The 17,887-nt window shown below is 39.0% G+C and overlaps 1 protein-coding gene across 1 annotated transcript in view; it reads right to left on the bottom strand.

Annotated features, from left to right (window-relative positions):
- Nucleotides 1-17,887, bottom strand: part of CD247 (CD247 molecule) — a 210,843-nt gene that overhangs the window by 172,328 nt on the left and 20,628 nt on the right. The gene's annotated exons all lie outside the window — the stretch shown is intronic.

The raw sequence follows: 17,887 nt of genomic DNA on the forward strand, positions 1-17,887 counted from the left end.
ATGTAACATGCCATACGGTGTGCCATTCTTTTTACATGGCATAAAAGGGTCATCTGAGATAATTACCATGTTAGGGTGCATTGGCAGCCCATTAATTTTCAATGAGCTGCCTTAATGCAATGCACACGGAAAAGAAGTAAATTTGCCCTTACATACCATCTTTAAGGGAAGCTATACTCAGTGCTGGGACAAGGTCCTCTAGAGCCCAGGGCAAACATACCAAACTGCGCCACCCCCCCAAGATGTAAGAGCATTATGTGTCAGCAAAAATAGCTCCCCCTAGAAATAAATCCTGCACTAATCTGCATACTTACCCCCTAGGCATAAATTCCCCCTCCTCCCAGTACAATTCTGCCCCCTACTGAAATCCCCCCTGCCAGCACAAATGTGTGCCCCTCTTCAAATTCAAATCCCCCCCCCCCAAAAAAATGACCCCCTCCTAGCACACATCCTATACCGTTCAAATTTTCCTTCCAAACACAAATCCTCTCCCCCACTCCCAATCCCCCCTTTGAGCACAAACCCCCCTCCCCTATATTTTCCCTCCTAGCATAAATACCCCCATAATTCCTACTAGCACAATTTCCCTCCCCCCTCTACCATATTACCTCTTCTAGTACAAACCCCCCCCCCCCCCTCCAAATCTAGCACAGATTTTTTTCTCCCATCCCCCCTCCCAACACAATTCCCCCTACACCATCATTCCTTGCACGCACACCCAGTTTCCCCTCTTAGAATAATTGTTATCCCCTGCCAGCCTCCAAATTCCTACTCCCAACAAAAATCCCCCCCCCCCAAAACTCCTTAAGGTGCCCCTCGACCTCACATAATACCACAGTGCTCAGGGCAGCTTCTCCTTCTGCCCACCCCTTGTCCCGACCCTGGCTACACTTCACACTTTTCTAGCTATAATAGATGTGATGAAGTATGCCGTGAGAGTCAGCGCTTCATTCTAAACTCAACTTTTTGGATAAAACGATTGCCAAAAGTTTTTGGGCAGCAGTCAGAGCACCTGTGAAGTTTTCATCGTTACCTTTGTCATTGTTGTAAAGATTTTCCCATTCTCATGACAAAGAAAGTCAGGGAGTCGGGGTCACTGGGACAGGAAGACAAAGAGATCAATACAAAATAGATGCTCAAGTCTAACCCCCCTTTACTCCAGTGATGGCTAACCTTGGCACCCTGGATGTTTTGGAACTACATTTCCCATGATGCTCCACTAGACTGCAGAGTGCATGAGCATCATGGGAAATGTAGTTCCAAAACATCCAGGGTGCCAGGGTGTGCCATCACTGCTACTCTATGGTATAGCCCCGAGGCCATTCCTAAAAAGAAATTCAAACAAAATTTTGACTTTTAAACTTGCCGACCGCCTAACTGTAAATGTACGTCATGTTTTTTTTTTAACGTTAAATACTGGGTTTATGGCAGAAATTAGCTGCCATAACCCCAGTATTTATTTTTTTGGCGGCCGGCTTTTAGATAAAAGTGATCCCGGCAGCTGATTCGCCACGGGATCAATTTATAGGCGGCCGGAGGGGTGTCCCCACCCCTCCTTCCCGCCGCTTCCTGGTTGTTTACAGGTTTACCGGGGCTGTTGGTAAACCCAGGAGCGACTTGGTTCGGCAGATAGCTGCCTTTATGCCCTTGCAGGACCCTGACGTTACTTCCAGTTCTCGGCCATCAACATTTTTTTTTTTTTTTTCTTTCTTAACGTCAAAAATTAATTTTTTCTTTGGCCATTTAAAGGTAAATTAGAGATCTGGGGTCTTTTTGAAGAGGACCTGTCATGCTTATTTCTATTACAAGTGATGTTTACATTCCTTGTAATAGGAATAAAAGTGATAAAAAATAAATAAATAAAGGGACAGTGTAAAAAAAAAAAAAAAAAAAAGTAAAATAAAGAAGGAAAAAAAAAAGATTTAAAGCACCCGATCCCTCCGTGCTCGCACACAGAAGTGAACGCATACATAAGTCTCGCCCGCATATGTAAACAGTGATCGCACCACATGTGAGGTGTCGCCACAATCATTAGCAATAATTCTAGCACAAGACCTCCTCTGTAACTCCAAACAGGAAACTTGTATATTTTTTATAAGCATTGCCTATAGAGATTTTTAAGTACCATAGTTTTTTTGCCATTCCACGAGCATGCGCAACTTTAAAGCATGACATGTTAAAGCGTGACTCGGTGTAACATTATCTTATACATAATACAACAAGACTAGGCTAACTTTACTATTTTTTTTTTTTTATTAAAGTGTAAAAAAAAAAAAATGTTTGAAAGACCGCTGCGCAAATACAGTGTGACATAAAATATTGCAACAACTGCCATTTTATTCTCTATGGTCTCTGCTAAAAAAAAAAGAAAAGAAATAATAATGTTTGGGGGTTCTAAGTGATTTTCTAGCAAAAAATACTGATTTTTACTAGTAAACAACAAATGTCAGAAAAATGTTTGGTCTTAAAGTGGTTCATTCTAACTATCAAACTCAGAATTTCAGGACGTTTAATCTCAGAATTAAGACTTGTATTATCAATAATCCTAGAATTCTGGGTTTCTATCAAATTACCATTCAACGATTTTAAAGTCACAATTCTGAGTTTTAATCTCAAAATTCTAGCTTTCAAATTTAGAGATTTGTCTTTTAAATACAGCATTCTATCTGTTAAATGCAAAATTCTGACTTCAATCCCAAAATTCTGACTTTAAAAATACTATAGCTGCTGACTTTTATTAAAAGGACACTTACCTGTCCGAAGATCCAGTGTCGTAATTACCTAATTAGCTTAATTTACTAAAGGAGTAGAGACTGTTCACTTATCAAAGTGATTGTTCATTGAGCTTAGTAAACATGGTGAAGCTGTGTTCACTTTAATTAGCCAATCATTGGCCAGCAAAAATCCTCTTTTTTTTTTTTTACATTCTCCCTTGCACATGAATGGGTATTCAAAATAAATATAGCTTCACCTTATTTACCAAGCTCAGGGAAAAGTCTTTAGTATTTAGTAAATACACTCCAAATATGTGTTTAGTAAATAAAGTTGAAATCACTATACTAGGCACTATAGGGAATATAAAAAAAAGGTTCAAAAGTATTAAAAAGACAGATAAATCAGCTGTGTTTGCATCAAACATCCAATCATGTACACGCAAAAAACTCTGTTCTTATTTTTATTTTTTATTTTTTCTTTTGTGCATGATTAGGTATTCCAAAAAAACACAGATTTGCCTTATTTACTAAGCTTAGTAAATGTTGTCTTTGCTTTAACAGTCTTTACTCCTTATTAAATAAACCCCAGCTTAGTAAATAAGGTTTACATTTTTTATACCATGCACTATAAATAATATAACATTTTTAAATGTAATATGAAATGTAAAATATATAATGTCATAAAAACAGAAGCCAATCAACTGTGCTCACATCGAAATCCAATCATGTACAAGTGGAATATTCCGTTTTTTATTTTTATTTTATTTTTTAAATTTTTTTGTCTTTAATTTGATTGGGTATTCCAAAAGAACACAGTTTCTCCTTATTTTCTAGGCTTAGCCAATGTTGCCTTTGATCAGTGAACAGTCTTTACTCCTTTAGTTAATTAAACCCTGAATGTATGATTACCTTAATATAACAATATATAGGTTTGCATTTCTTATCTTAGGCACTATAAGTAATATCAAATATATAAAAGTAATATAAAATATATTAAAAAAACACAGGTCAATCATCTGTGTTCACAATAAACTTCCAATAATGTGCAAGCATAAAATCCTGCTTTATATATATATATTTTTTTATATATTTTATATATTATATATTTATATATATTTATATTTATATATTTATATTATATATATATATATATATATATATATATATATATATATATATATATATATATTATTATTATTATTTTTTTTTTTTTTCTCTTGCACATGATTGGGTATTCCAAATGGACACAGTATCACCATATTTCCTAAGCTTGTTGCCTTTCAGTGAAAAGTCTATATAACTTTGGTTAATTATGCCTGAATGCACACTTTTTTTCTTATACTAGGCACTATAAGCAATATAAAATTTTTAATAAAATGTATAAATGTAATATGAAATTTATTATGAAAAAAGTGTAAAAAAAAAGTCTATCTCTATCTTAGTCAATGTTGCCTTTGAACAATCTTTACTCCTTTAGTAAAAAAACCCCTGCATGTGCACATCTTACTTATACCAGGCACTGTAAGTAATAAAAAAAATATATAATCATTCTCTAAAATGTATTATAAAATACATAAATGTAATATGAAATGTACAGTATTTCATAACATGTAATAAAAAAACACCTTTTATTTTTTTTTTCTCTCTCTGATTGGGTATTTAAAGTAAACACACCTCCTTTACCTTTTTTTATTTACTAAGTGAAGCGAATATGTTCGGCCTTGTTAGTAAATCAACCTTAGGCCCCATTCACATCTCAGCGTTTTGTAGCTTGAAACTCAAAGCTCCAAAACGCTGGAGGAGAAAAAAATAAATTGTTCTCTTTGGAGAGGGTTCACATCAAGTCGCCTGAAGCCAAATGCCTGAAGCTCAAAAAAAGTTCTAGAGCTTTTTTTGTAGCTCAAATTGGACAGACTGGTGAGTTTTTGAAGTGTTTTTTTTTTTTTTTTTTTGTTCCATAGAAATGCATAGAAACATTTAATTTGCTAATTTTTGAGCGTTTTAGCACATTTTTCATGCGTTTTCTGAGCATTTTTCTACTCAAATGCAATATTTAAATAAAAATAAATAATAATAATAAAAAATAATAAAAAAAATACATAAAAAATTATAAATAAATAATAATATAAATAAATAAATAAAAGAACCCTAACTCTAGGCCCCAACCCCAATATTCACCCCCGTAACCCTAATACTACTATTAACCCCTAATCCTAACCCCTAACCCAGTGTTTCTCAGCCTTTTTTTCAGTCATAGCACCGTTTAACGTTATGGACAGTCTCGAGGCACCCCATTCTAAAATGTAAAAAACGATTTTAATAGTTTTACATAATGCAGCAACATCCACATTTAGGTCACCCAACTTTAGATATAATTTATTTTTCCAAAGCAAATACAGTTTTGCACACTAGTACTGACTAGTTTACCAATGTTTCTCTTCTCCCTCAATTTTTCTACAACAGTCAGCTAATGTGACCCCCAGTGCTGACTGTTGTGAGACAGAGGAGAGTCAAACAAGGATGCTGTGCAGGCGACAGACATCCTTCTTTTCAACTGATGATTTCATTGGTTGTTAGGATGACAGTGACTAGAAGGTCATAACGGTGCATAATGAAAATCTGTGGCCTTGTGTAAGTAAAAGGCAAGCTTGATCCACCTTCTGGCTTGTAAACAATTTTGGGAAAATTTGTAGGTATTTTGCCAAGGCACCCCTAAAGAAACCTAAGGTACCCAAGGATGCCTGGGCACCCTGGGTGAAAAAGGCTGCCCTAACCTAACAAAATAAATAAATAATAATAATAATAAGTAAGTAAATAAATAAACCCCTAACTATAACCTTTAACCCCCTAACCCATTAAAAAATAAATAAATAAATAACAATAAATAATAAAAGTGGATGTAAAGCTGAAAAGCATAGCAACAAATGATAAACCGGATGATATTTTTCTCTATTGGCTAATAAAAAAATGCCAAAGCTCAAAAACGCTTAAAAAACCTAACAATATAAATAAATAAATTATAATAATGATAAGTAAATAAATAAATAAACCCCTAACTATAACCTTTAACCCCTAACTCATTACAAAAAAATAAATAAATAAATAACAATAAATAAATAATAAAAGTGGATGTAAAGCTGAAAAGAATAGCAACAAATGATGAAACGGATGATATTTTTCTCTATTGGCTAATAAAAAATGCCAAAGTTTAAAAACGCTTAAAAAAAAAAAGCCTAACAAAATAAATAAATAATAATAATAAGTAAATAAATAAATAAACCCCTAACTATAACCTTTAACCCCCTAACCCATTACAAAAAAATAAATAAATAAATAATAAAAGTGGATGTAAAGCTGAAAAGAATAGCAACAAATGATGAAACGGATGATATTTTTCTCTATTGGCTAATAAAAAATGCCAAAGCTCAAAAACGCTTAAAAAAAAAAGCCTAACAAAATAAATAAATAAATAATAATAATAAGTAAATAAATAAATAAACCCCTAACTATAACCTTTAACCCCCTAACCCATTACAAAAAAATAAATAAATAAATAATAAAAGTGGATGTAAAGCTGAAAAGCATAGCAACAAATGATGAAACTGATGATAATTTTCTCTATTGGCTAATAAAAAATGCCAAAGCTCAAAAACGCTTAAAAAAACCTAACAAAATAAATAAATAATAATAATAATAAGTAAATAAATAAACCCCTAACTATAACCTTTAACCCCTAACCCATTACAAAATAAATAAATAAATAAATAACAATAAATAAATAAATAATAAAAGTGGATGTAAAGCTGAAAAGAATAGCAACAAATGATGAAACGGATGATAATTTTCTCTATTGGCTAATAAAAAATGCCAAAGCTCAAAAACGCTTAAAAAAAACCTAACAAAATAAATAAATAATAATAATAAGTAAATAAATAAACCCCTAACTATAACCTTTAACCCCTAACCCATTACAAAATAAATAAATAAATAAATAACAATAAATAAATAAATAATAAAAGTGGATGTAAAGCTGAAAAGCATAGCAACAAATGATGAAACGGATGATATTTTTTTCTATTGGCTAATAAAAAATGCCAAAGCTCAAAAACACTTAAAAAAAACCTAACAAAATAAATAAATAAATAATAATAATAAGTAAATAAACAAATAAACCCCTAACTATAACCTTTAACCCCCTAACCCATTCCAAAAAAAATAAATAATAAAAGTGGATGTAAAGCTGAAAAGCATAGCAACAAATGATGAAACGGATGATATTTTTCTCTATTGGCTAATAAAAAATGCCAAAGCTCAAAAATGCTTAAAAACACCTAACAAAATAAATAAATAAATAATAATAATAAGTAAATAAATAAATAAATAAACCCCTTACTATAACCTTTAACCCCTAACCCATTACAAAAAAATAAATAAATAAATAATAAAAGTGGATGTAAAGCTGAAAAGCATAGCAACAAATACTGAAACGGATGATATTTTTCTCTATTGGCTAATAAAAAATGCCAAAGCTCAAAAACGCTTAAAAAAAAACCTAACAAAATAAATAAATAATAATAATAAGTAAATAAATAAATAAACCCCTAACTATAAACTTTAACCCCTAACCCATTACAAAAATAAATAAATAAATAATAAAAGTGGATGTAAAGCTGAAAAGCATAGCAACAAATGATGAAACTGATGATATTTTTCTCTATTGGCTAATAAAAAATGCCAAAGCTCAAAAACACTTAAACGCTGTACAAATACACAAAAAAAAAAAAAAAAAATGCCCATACAAACACCTGAAAAAAAGGCCTCTCAAAAACACGACGCTCAGGTGTGAATGCAGCCTTAATGCCCATTTTTTTATGTGACTGTCTGGATATTCCCCTTTAATTCTAAGACAAATATAATATTTAAATCCAGCATGGAATGCAGCGAGTGCGTCACGTTCGGTGTTTATAAGTTACATTGCACAGAATTTTCAGTCCAGCTGCCACCGTGTCCCAGAACGCTAAAACCACATAACTGCGGTACCAAATATATGCTGACAAATCCAGGCCAAGCGCACAAAATAATTGGTCAGGTCAGTCGGATTAGCAGAGTTCTCCGCGCTCGTTATACAAACAAACAGCAGTTCTATAGTTGCAGCCAGGCACGCCGAAATGCATGATATGGGGACTTTTGGTAAAAGCCGCAACCTTAAAATACAGATTAATATTTATGTGTGATGCCTGGCGTCCTGCTGGATGTGCGTCCGTTATTTAATCTCGCATCACCTGAGCCGATTCACTCTGGGGCTTAGATTCTAAAATGTTGCAAAACACCTTAAACATCCCAGCATAAAATAGTGATCATAATGATATTTATACTCCTGCAGAAGATATTCCAGTTGGAGGCCTGTAAAGCTTATGGCTTCTCAGCAGCTATAAATAATTAGAGAGCGGCAGCGACCATGCTGAGCAAAAAAAAAAATGGAGGAAGCAAAAACCTTCCTAGATCATTTACTTGGCTTCTGGAATGAAGGGATACCACATCTGAATTATAGCTTGTTTTACATAATAGACAAATCTCTACAGCAAAACAAGGGTTCCTCCAGAGGTTCCTAGGGGTTCCTTGAGCTGTGGCTGATTGACCTTCCATATGAAGGTGCCTGTATAGTCCTGGAGTCAATGCCACTTGGCAGAACCAGAAGCATGAACCTAATGATCTTTTTAACTGCCATTCTTCTTACTGACCACCAATGTAAGGAACATTCTTCCCACTGACCACCAATGTAAGGAGCATTCTTCCCACTGACCACCAATGTAAGGAGCATTCTTCCCACTGACCACCAATGTAAGGAACATTCTTCCCACTGACCACCAATGTAAGGAACATTCTTCTCACTGATCACCAATGTAAGGAACATTCTTCCCACTGACCACCAATGTCTGGAACATTCTTTCCACTGAACACCAATGTAAGGAGCATTCTTCCCACTGACCACCAATGGAAGGAGCATTATTCCCATTAACCACCAATGTAAGGGGACATTCTTTCCATTGACTACCAATGTAAGGAACATCATTCCGACTGACCAGCAACGTAAGGAGGATCCTTCCCATTGACCAACAATGTAAGGAACATTTTTACCACTGACCAACAATGTAAGCATCATTCTTCCTACTGATCACTAATGTAAGGGGGGCATTTTTCCTATTGACCACCAATGCAAGGAACATCCTTCCCTCTGACCACCAATGTAAGGAGCATTCTTCCCACTGATCACCAATGTAAGGAACATTCTTCTCACTGATCACCAATGTAAGGAACATTCTTCTCACTGACCACCAATGTAAGGAACATTCTTCTCACTGACCACCAATGTAAGGAGCATTCTTACCACTGACCACCAATGTAAGGAAAATTCTTTCCACTGACCCCCAATGTAAGGAACATTCTTCCCACTGACCACCAATGAATTGGATTTTTCAAGGGTTTCTTGAGGTCTAAAATTATTTCAAGGAATGATCTGGGGGTAAAAAAGGTTGAGAAAATCTGGTGTATAGATTTACTAAATGACCAAAGTTTGTGAACACCTGATCATGACACCCATAAATGATGATGTCGGACATACCATGGACATTACTCTTAATATTGAAAGAGCATCCATGCATTCCTTTATTAATAAACCTGCCACTGACATGGCACACTTGAGTTCCTTTACACCAAATGGGCATCACAAGGACAGGAAGTGAAGGTAAATCTCCCCCAACTTCATTTAGATGTGCAAAAAATCTACTAGCATTGAATAACACTGAGCTTCACAAGCTAGAAATCTTTACCTTTCCTCCAGTCATGCACAGTTGTAGCGGCTTCTCTCCTGGACTGAAACTGCTGACTCTGATTTCACTGCACAATGTGAGCTTCTCGCAATGTGCATTAGAAGCAAGGCAGATAGAGTCCGCCTCATTTTCTGGCTGGAGGATGTTCAGCCTAATTTAGCTCTTTCCTCCCCAGCCTGATCGTCCCTGGCCTGCCTTCTTCATTAATTGGATTTCAGTTGTGTATTTAAAGCATTAGCTATGGTGGTCTTCATGCAACTACAGCCTTTCTAGGACCCCCCACTTCTCCAGTCTGGCATCTTTCATATGACATTGCATAACGCCTCCCAACAGCCAGCCCACTGCTTTTATCAGGGCTGAGGACTCTTCAGAGGAGTACTGAGGCAGGGTGCTGTGATGCTTTCAGAAAGCTATGTACAGCGTCCTGCAGCCACTTCAACCAGGCATTATCTGCCTGCATTGCAAGCACAGAGACCCAGTAATGACATCACTGGCTCTAAAATAAGGAATGTAATAAAAATGTCATTAGCTTGTTGATGACGAGGAAGGGGGATCCCCAGAAGGCAAAATATAATCAGATTAATCTTCAGCTTAAGTCCCCGTTCACATTAGGTCACTCCGACTTCGGGGGCGACCTGTGAAGACCCATGCACCGTGACTTCGGCGCGACTTGCACGGACTTCATCTAATGAATGTCTATGCAAGTCACCTCCAGGTCACCCCGAAGTAGTACAGGACCCTTTTTCTAAGTCAGAGCGACTTGTGTCGCTCCTATTAGAACCGTTTCCTGTACTACTCAATGGACCTGACGGTGCACGACTTGCCAGGCTGACCAAGTCGTATTAGTGTGAACCGGCTCTTAGGCTCCATTCACACCTGAGCGTATCGTTTTCAGGCAGTTTTAGTAAGCGGAGGTTTTCCAAATGGAATCTCACTCTTGTTCTCAACTCCCTCTCGGGAATTGGAGTGGAGTGTTCCAGGGCTGTCTCGGTTAAAGGCCTCTCTGTCGTGTTTGCCTTTCTCCTGGCTATCATGTTGGCATAAAAAACCTCAGAGATTGATTCACTGGTCATGGAGAACTTTTCTTAACGTTCTTCCAGTTGGCGCGGTGCTTTTACCTATGCTTGACTCAGTTCCCAAGGGTACATCAGTCTTTAATGGGAACCAAGAAATTGTTCTGCCAATCTTTGGAGTACTTGTATCCTTTAGACGTGGGAGAGGTCGCCCTGTGGCTTAGTTGGTTAAAGCGCATTTCTAATACACAGGGAATCCTGAGTTTGACTCTCAGCAGTGCCTTCCTTTGGTTCTAGGAATCTCTCGGCTATTATGAAGTTACATCTACAAGCTAGAGCTTCCTTCAGGCTTCAGAACGCCTCTGTTCATTCTTTTTGCCGGAAAGAACAAAGGGAAACGTGCCTCATCTTGGACAACTGTGGCATGGATTTTCTGGGCCACCCGACAGGCTCACAAAGCCGAGGGCTTGGATCCTTAGGGATGCTCGACCTGGAGTGTGTCCACATCCTGGGCGGCTTTACATTGTGGTTCCCAATGTAATTGGTGGGGCAGCCTTGTGGTCCCCGATAAATACATTGATGGCTCATTATTGTGTACAGCCGGCCTCTTTATCTTCTGTTAATTTTTGGTTCACAAATCCTGTCGGTTGACAGTGTCAATTAAACCCTTTTCTTTGGTTCTGCAATTGCACACCCAGGTGTGTATGGGTAGTTATTTCTCATACATAGGCTGCAATGGAGTCTGTCAGGAAAATGGAAAATTCCCTATCAAATACTTACCTTAATTTTCCTTTCCTGATGGACTCCGTGGCAGTAGGAGTTCCCTCCCAGAGCCATGAGTAGGCTAGTTATGGAACATGGCCTTTGGATCAGAGCAAAGGTTTATGGGAGTGGGGTCCTATAGGGGAGGAGTGGAGGCGGGGTTAACCCATACGTATGCTGCCATAGAGTCCATCAGGAAAGGAAAATTACGGTAAATATTTAATAGGAAATTTTCTGTTTTATGTGTGTGCAAATTAGCAAATTTTGGTTGCAATCAATGGCCCGCATTTGTGGGAGTATTTTGTAGTACAGTGTCCCATAGAAAATGTTGATTCTAAAAGGAAAGTAAAGGTTTTCTGACAAATCTGTTGGGGTGTACTCATTTCTGCTGAGCACTGTAACTGTTTTATGGAACTGTTAAATCGATGGGTCTACTTCCACTTTAAGAAGTGGATGTGTATAGATTATTTTTGGAGAGTAAGGATAACATTTGGTGTCCCTATAAATGTATGACTCTGCAGCAGGAAGCTACTTGGAGTGGAGATCTCTGTACTCTGCACCATAGGGACCATTATATCTTGAGGTGGGCAGGTCATACAATTAACCACTTAAGCCCCGGAAGATTTTACCCCCTTCCTGACCAGGGAGTATTTTGCGATTCGGCACTGCGTGAGTTTAAGGGACAATTGCGCGGTCGTGCAATGCTGTACCTAAACGAATTTGACGTCCTTTTTTTCCCACAAATAGAGCTTTCTTTTGGTGGTATTTGATCACCTGTGCGATTTTTTGATCATGCGCTATAAACAAAAAAAGAGCGACAATTTTGCAAAAATAACAATATTTTTCACATTTTTTTATACGAAATTCCCCCCAAAAAAATGTAAAAATTTAATTTTTTTAAAATTTTTGGCTAATTTGTTTTGTGCTATATATGTTTGGTAAAAAAAAAATCACAATAAGTGTATTTTGATTGGTTTGCGCAAAAGTTATTGCGTTTACTAAGGGAAAGATTTTTGTCATTTTTGTTGTTTTTTTTTTAACGAGTAATGGCAGCGATCTGCGATTTTTTTTGTGGGACTGCGACATTGCGGCGGACAGATCAGACCCTTGACTGACATTTTTGACACTTTTGGGGTTACCAGTGACATTACTACAGTAATCAGTGCTATACATATGCATTGTTACTGTAAAAATGACACTGGCAGGGAAGGGGTTAACTTTATTAGAGAGGGAGGGGTTAAGTGTGTCCCTAGGGGCGTGCTTCTAACTGTGCAGGGATGTGGCTGTGTGTGTAACAGCAGAGATCAACGGTCCTACATAGCAGGACCGTTAGATCAGTGCTTTTACACCCGGAAGAGTGACAGGCGGCTTTGTTTACATTAGCCGCCTGCCTTTCTCCCTTCACAGCGGACGATCGCGAGTGACCGGCGGACATCGGGTCCCCTGGTCACACGCACGGAGGTGTCCGTGAATGAGCCCAGGCGGGAACGCGCCTCTGGTGGCGCGCGCTCGCCCGCTATTGACTCCCAGGCTAGTGACGTACCGATATGTCACTTTGCCTGGCCGGGGCTGACCGCCGCAGTATATGTACTTGCGGCGGTCGGCAACCGGTTAATGAATTCAGCCAATCAGGGTTCATTATTGGTGCAATTCTCCCCAAATCTGGATGTGCACAGTGAACTGAACTTTTTCATTGCGTCAATTTCTTTTTTCCTTTAATTGCAGAATCCTGGCAGGGGAAGCATGCTACTTTAATGAATGAACTGCTGCGATCACTCTTTTTTTCGCCTTTCAGAAGTGAAGACGCACACTGCCACCGTATCCCATGGCAGGCATATTTTATAAGTCCTACCGTACTTTGTTCCATGTCACCACATGCCGAGCGCCATATCAAAGGAACACAAGTACAATGATACACTCCGCTCATCCGTGTTTTGATTGCCAGCCTGAGATGGATTCTGCGACGGCCCACCCCTCGGCATTTCACCTCTCACAACAAAAAAGGGTCCCTGGTAATATTGGTACGGATAGGAGGCTGGCCATGGGGGTTCTCTGAACACACAGCATTATGGAAAAGCTCTACGTGTGGTGGCTGGCAGGAAGCCGATACATAAAGACACGTCTTACTGCTGTCTACGTACCATTATGTGCTTTGTAGAAAACGTCGGGAGGTCTTTTTTATTCACCATTGTCATGGAACGTCTTGACAAGGAGTTAAATGTTTTCGTATTCACAGGGCGATCGTTTTATTATATCATAAAACTCTTTATAGAAAAGTACCCTATTGCCTAACAGAAGGGGACATGAATGGCAATTAAAAACTTGGCAGAGGCTCTTTCTCTTACCCACGTCGTCCAAAACCTAATGTGAACCTTACATGAAAATGCAAGGCTTGCTAATTTGCTAGCAACCCCCCCCCCCTCCCCCTGCACCTCCCCCCTCCCTACTAAAAGAAAAGTTAAAGAGGACCTGGACTGTGAAAGCTGCACCGGAAAATAAGGCATTCATAGGGAAAAGAACTAGTATGGCCTATGGTCTAACTGTAGCTGATCTTCCCCCATTATTAATTCACCATTCCATAATCTTTACTATGTCTCTATATGTAGAAGGCCATCTTGATAAAATAATAGGGTTTTGTTTCTTTATGTCAGAGCTGCACCCCTAAAGACTGGTGATCTGATGCAGCTAGGAGAAGACCCAGATCCAAAGAATGGATGGCAAGCGGTAGTGCCTCAAAATGCATAGCCACACCCTCTTCCACGTCATCCTGGAACTTTCCCACACTCTCAAACTTGCTCTTGTGTAGCCCTTCAAGCTGTTGGCGGCTCCGCTTTACACTACCCCAGATTGCTGCAGTTTGGCTTGGATCCCTGAGATGACCATTCTCACCTTATGATATGTCTTCTTTCACTCTACTAAATATGAGGGCATTACTTACGGTTGTATTCAATAAGTAATAACTTGTTGCACTTAGATGCGCTTCTGGTGTTCATTCAAAGGGGAAAAGGACTAGTATGGCCTATGGTCTAACTGTAGCTGATCTTCTCCCCATTACTGACTCACCATGCCTTCATCATTTCTATGCCTCTATATGTAGGAGGCCATCTTGATAGAAGAATAGCACTTTGCTTCTTTATGTCAGAGCTTCACCCGTAAAGATTGGTGATCTGATGCAGCAAAAGAGGTGGAGAAGACCCAGATCCATAGACTGGATGAAGCAGCTTGATAAAGGGGCATTACTTCCTCGAAACGCGTAGCCACACCCTTTTCCATGCCTCTGGCATCTGACATCATCCAGGAACTTTCTCACGCAGTCAAACTGGTTTTGGTGTTGTTGTAGCCCCAAATGCTGCTGGCGACTCTGCTCTATACTACCATAGGTTGCTGCAGTTCTGCTTGGGTCCCTGAGATGACCACCCTTGCCCTATTATATGTCTTCTTTCACTTAACTTAATGTGAGTGTGTTACTAGTATGGCCTAAGGTCTAACTGTAGCTGATCTTCTCCCCATTACTGACTCACCATGCCTTCATCTATACCAGGGGTCTTCAAACTATGGCCCTCCAGTTGTTCAGGAACTACAATTCCCATCATGCCTAGTCTTGTCTGTGAATGTCAGAGTTCTACAATGCCCCATGGGATGTGTAGTTCTGCAACAGCTGGAGGGCTGTAGTTTGAAGATTCCTGATCTATACTTTGCCTCTATATGTAGGAGGCCATCTTGATAGGGCTTTGCTTCTTTATTTCAGAGCTGCATCCCTAAGGATTGGTGATCTGATGCAGCACGAGAGTTGGAGAAGGCCCCAATTCATAAAATAGATGAAGCAGAAGCAGGGAGATCTTTGCACTGAAGGTCCTCAGGTACAGCTTCTTCTCCAGCAAGGAGAACAGTGAGCAGCTCAGTAGTGACATCACCAAATCTCACTCCAAATCATGCTAAGACTGGCAATCAGGAGCAGCAGTGCCTTAGAAGATCTCACACTTAAGATATACAGCTATGACATGGGATGAGTGAATCTGCCTGGGTTCACAAATCTTTCTTGAAATTTGCTAACTTTGCGGCAAACCCTATTGAAGTCTTTGGGTGGAAAGGGGTGTTTTGTAGTCAGTTCTGGCAATTTGTAGAGCTAAAAAGCAATCTATTGTCAAGCCAAAGGCATGGAATGCCAAGCACTACATGAGGCACATGTACCAATGCTAAAAGTAAGTAAACTCTCCCTACACAGAATTGTCAACTTTCCAGAACAACTCCAATGCACACTGATAATTTGGCGGCACTGAACCTGACTTTTTAAAGAAAGGAGGCTGGGTTATTAATTTCTTTAAATAATTGGTGATTGTGACTCAGCTGACCAGAGCAAAGGCTATGCACTGTATTTTATGTAATTTCTTGCTTCTGGTGGTGAACCAGCCAATGTTTTGGACCAAGAGTTTGTGAAGTTCTGGGGATTCACCTCAAACCCCTGAGATCGTCAAACCCAAACATCTTCTGCGAGGCTCGGCAGTACCTAGTACCTAGGCACTCGTTCACAAAAATAAAAAAATTAGGGGTATTGCTTAGGCAGGCCATAGACGATTCGAATTACGTACGATTTATCGTTCGATAAACGAAAGCGGCACTCATGCACATCATCGAGTGTACCATCAATGTGAGCCGAAAATCGTACGACAAAACACTATTTTTTGTGCCTTCTAACCACATCTCTACCGGACACACTCCCTACTGTTCTGTGTTTTGTTAGGCGAAATCATACAACTCCCCCACTAATGATACGAAATTCGGCCGATTTTCGCAAAAAAAACCAACATGTTGGATATGTGAATTTTTGCTGTCGTACGAAAATCGAACATTTTACATACCACACTAACGATACGAAAATCGTTCGATAACACTGCCATTTACGATTTTCGAACGAAATTCGAATCGTCTATGGCCTGCCTTAGACTCATTTCTGGATGTACCCCATAGGAAAGTGAATCTTGACTTTTTGAGTTCAGGTCCAGTTCAAAGTAAAAAAAAAATGACATAAAAAAATAAAATGCACACCTCACAGCCTAGCTTTATGTGGAATTCTGGGAATACTGAGGATCCCAAATTTGTTAAAAAGATATTCCAATACCATGCAATTTTGCTATCCTGAGAAATAATAGCCCATGTAGCCCGCGTGCGCGCATGTCAGTGGCGCACCTGGGTGTTGCATGTAGGGCAGCCCATAAATTACAATGGGCTGCTCTATGCGTGAGAAATGCAGAAAAGAAGTCTCTGGTCTTTTTCCAAGATCACACCTGACTAAATGTGTGCATTAGCAGATGTGTGGGGGTGCCATAAGGGCAGAGCGTTCCTCTGCCTGTCCATTTATATCCTGCCCTGTCTGCCTTTAGACAATCATTGAAAAGTCAATTAGGCTTCTCTCACACGGGCAGGGTGCCCGACGGAGTCTGTTTTGCTCAGCGGGGTTCGATCCGCCGATCCCTGCTGAGCAGGCGGATGACATCTCCGTCTCCGCTCTGTGTGCTCTCCTCCTCTATGGGGAGATCAGATGAGATTGGACCGCCTGTCCATTCTCATCCAATCCTATCCTCCAGACGTATGGAAAATAGGGTTTCCATCCGTCCGGACTTCACGGACAGGATTGGATCGGATAGCAGCGGGTGTCAGCAGAGGTTTCTCCGCTGACACCCGCTGCCCCATAGGGATTCATGGAGGATCCGATCAGGTCCGCCTGAAAAACTGATTGGCGGATCGGATCGGAAAGCCCGCGTGCAAGGGGCCTTATTCAACCAACCTCCACCAAACACCTGTACTTTGACCAACTCCATCAGCTCACCCCCCAAAGCTACTACTTTTTGTACCACTACCGCCTCACTTTTAGATTGTAAGCTCCATGAGCACGGCCCTCTTAATCCTTCTGTACTGAACTATACTGTCTTCCTTTTTATTGTAGAATGCTGTGCAAACTGTTGGTGCTGCTTAAGTCTTGAATAACATAAAGTACTAGTAATGGTGGGAACCTTACAATGTATTGTCTCAATGGGGCACCATCCTTAATGTGAAAGCAACTGGAAAATGTCCCCCTCGCCTCTACCAAAGAGGCAGGAGGAAACAGAGATAAAATGGGACTTTAATGTGCCGCCAGAGAGAATACAGTCAATATAAATGTAAAACATCAGCCTTTATTAACAAAGTTTAAAACACAATAAAATAAATGAATTAATTAATAAACAATTAATAATAAAAAATTATTTAAAAAAAATGAATTAAAAAAATTAAAATTATTAAAAAAATATTAATAAAAAAAATGAATAAACAACTAAAACACAATAAAATGTCCAGTGCCATATGCCCATATAATCAAACAAATATATAATGAATGGCGTAAAAATGGATTGACGCATTTCACAAAGAAGCTGCTTCCTCAGGATCCACCACTCTTGACAATATGTTTGCTGTTTATTACCCTAGCTCAGATATGCAAAAAGACATGATGGCGCCTCCCCCGTGGGTCAAAAATCCAAGGTTCTTGTGTTCAAAAAAGATAGAATGTCATCGCCCTATGAGAGATACCGCA

Source organism: Pelophylax lessonae, assembly GCF_965119305.1.
Source record: "Pelophylax lessonae genome assembly, chromosome: 2".
Lineage (NCBI taxonomy): Eukaryota > Metazoa > Chordata > Amphibia > Anura > Ranidae > Pelophylax > Pelophylax lessonae.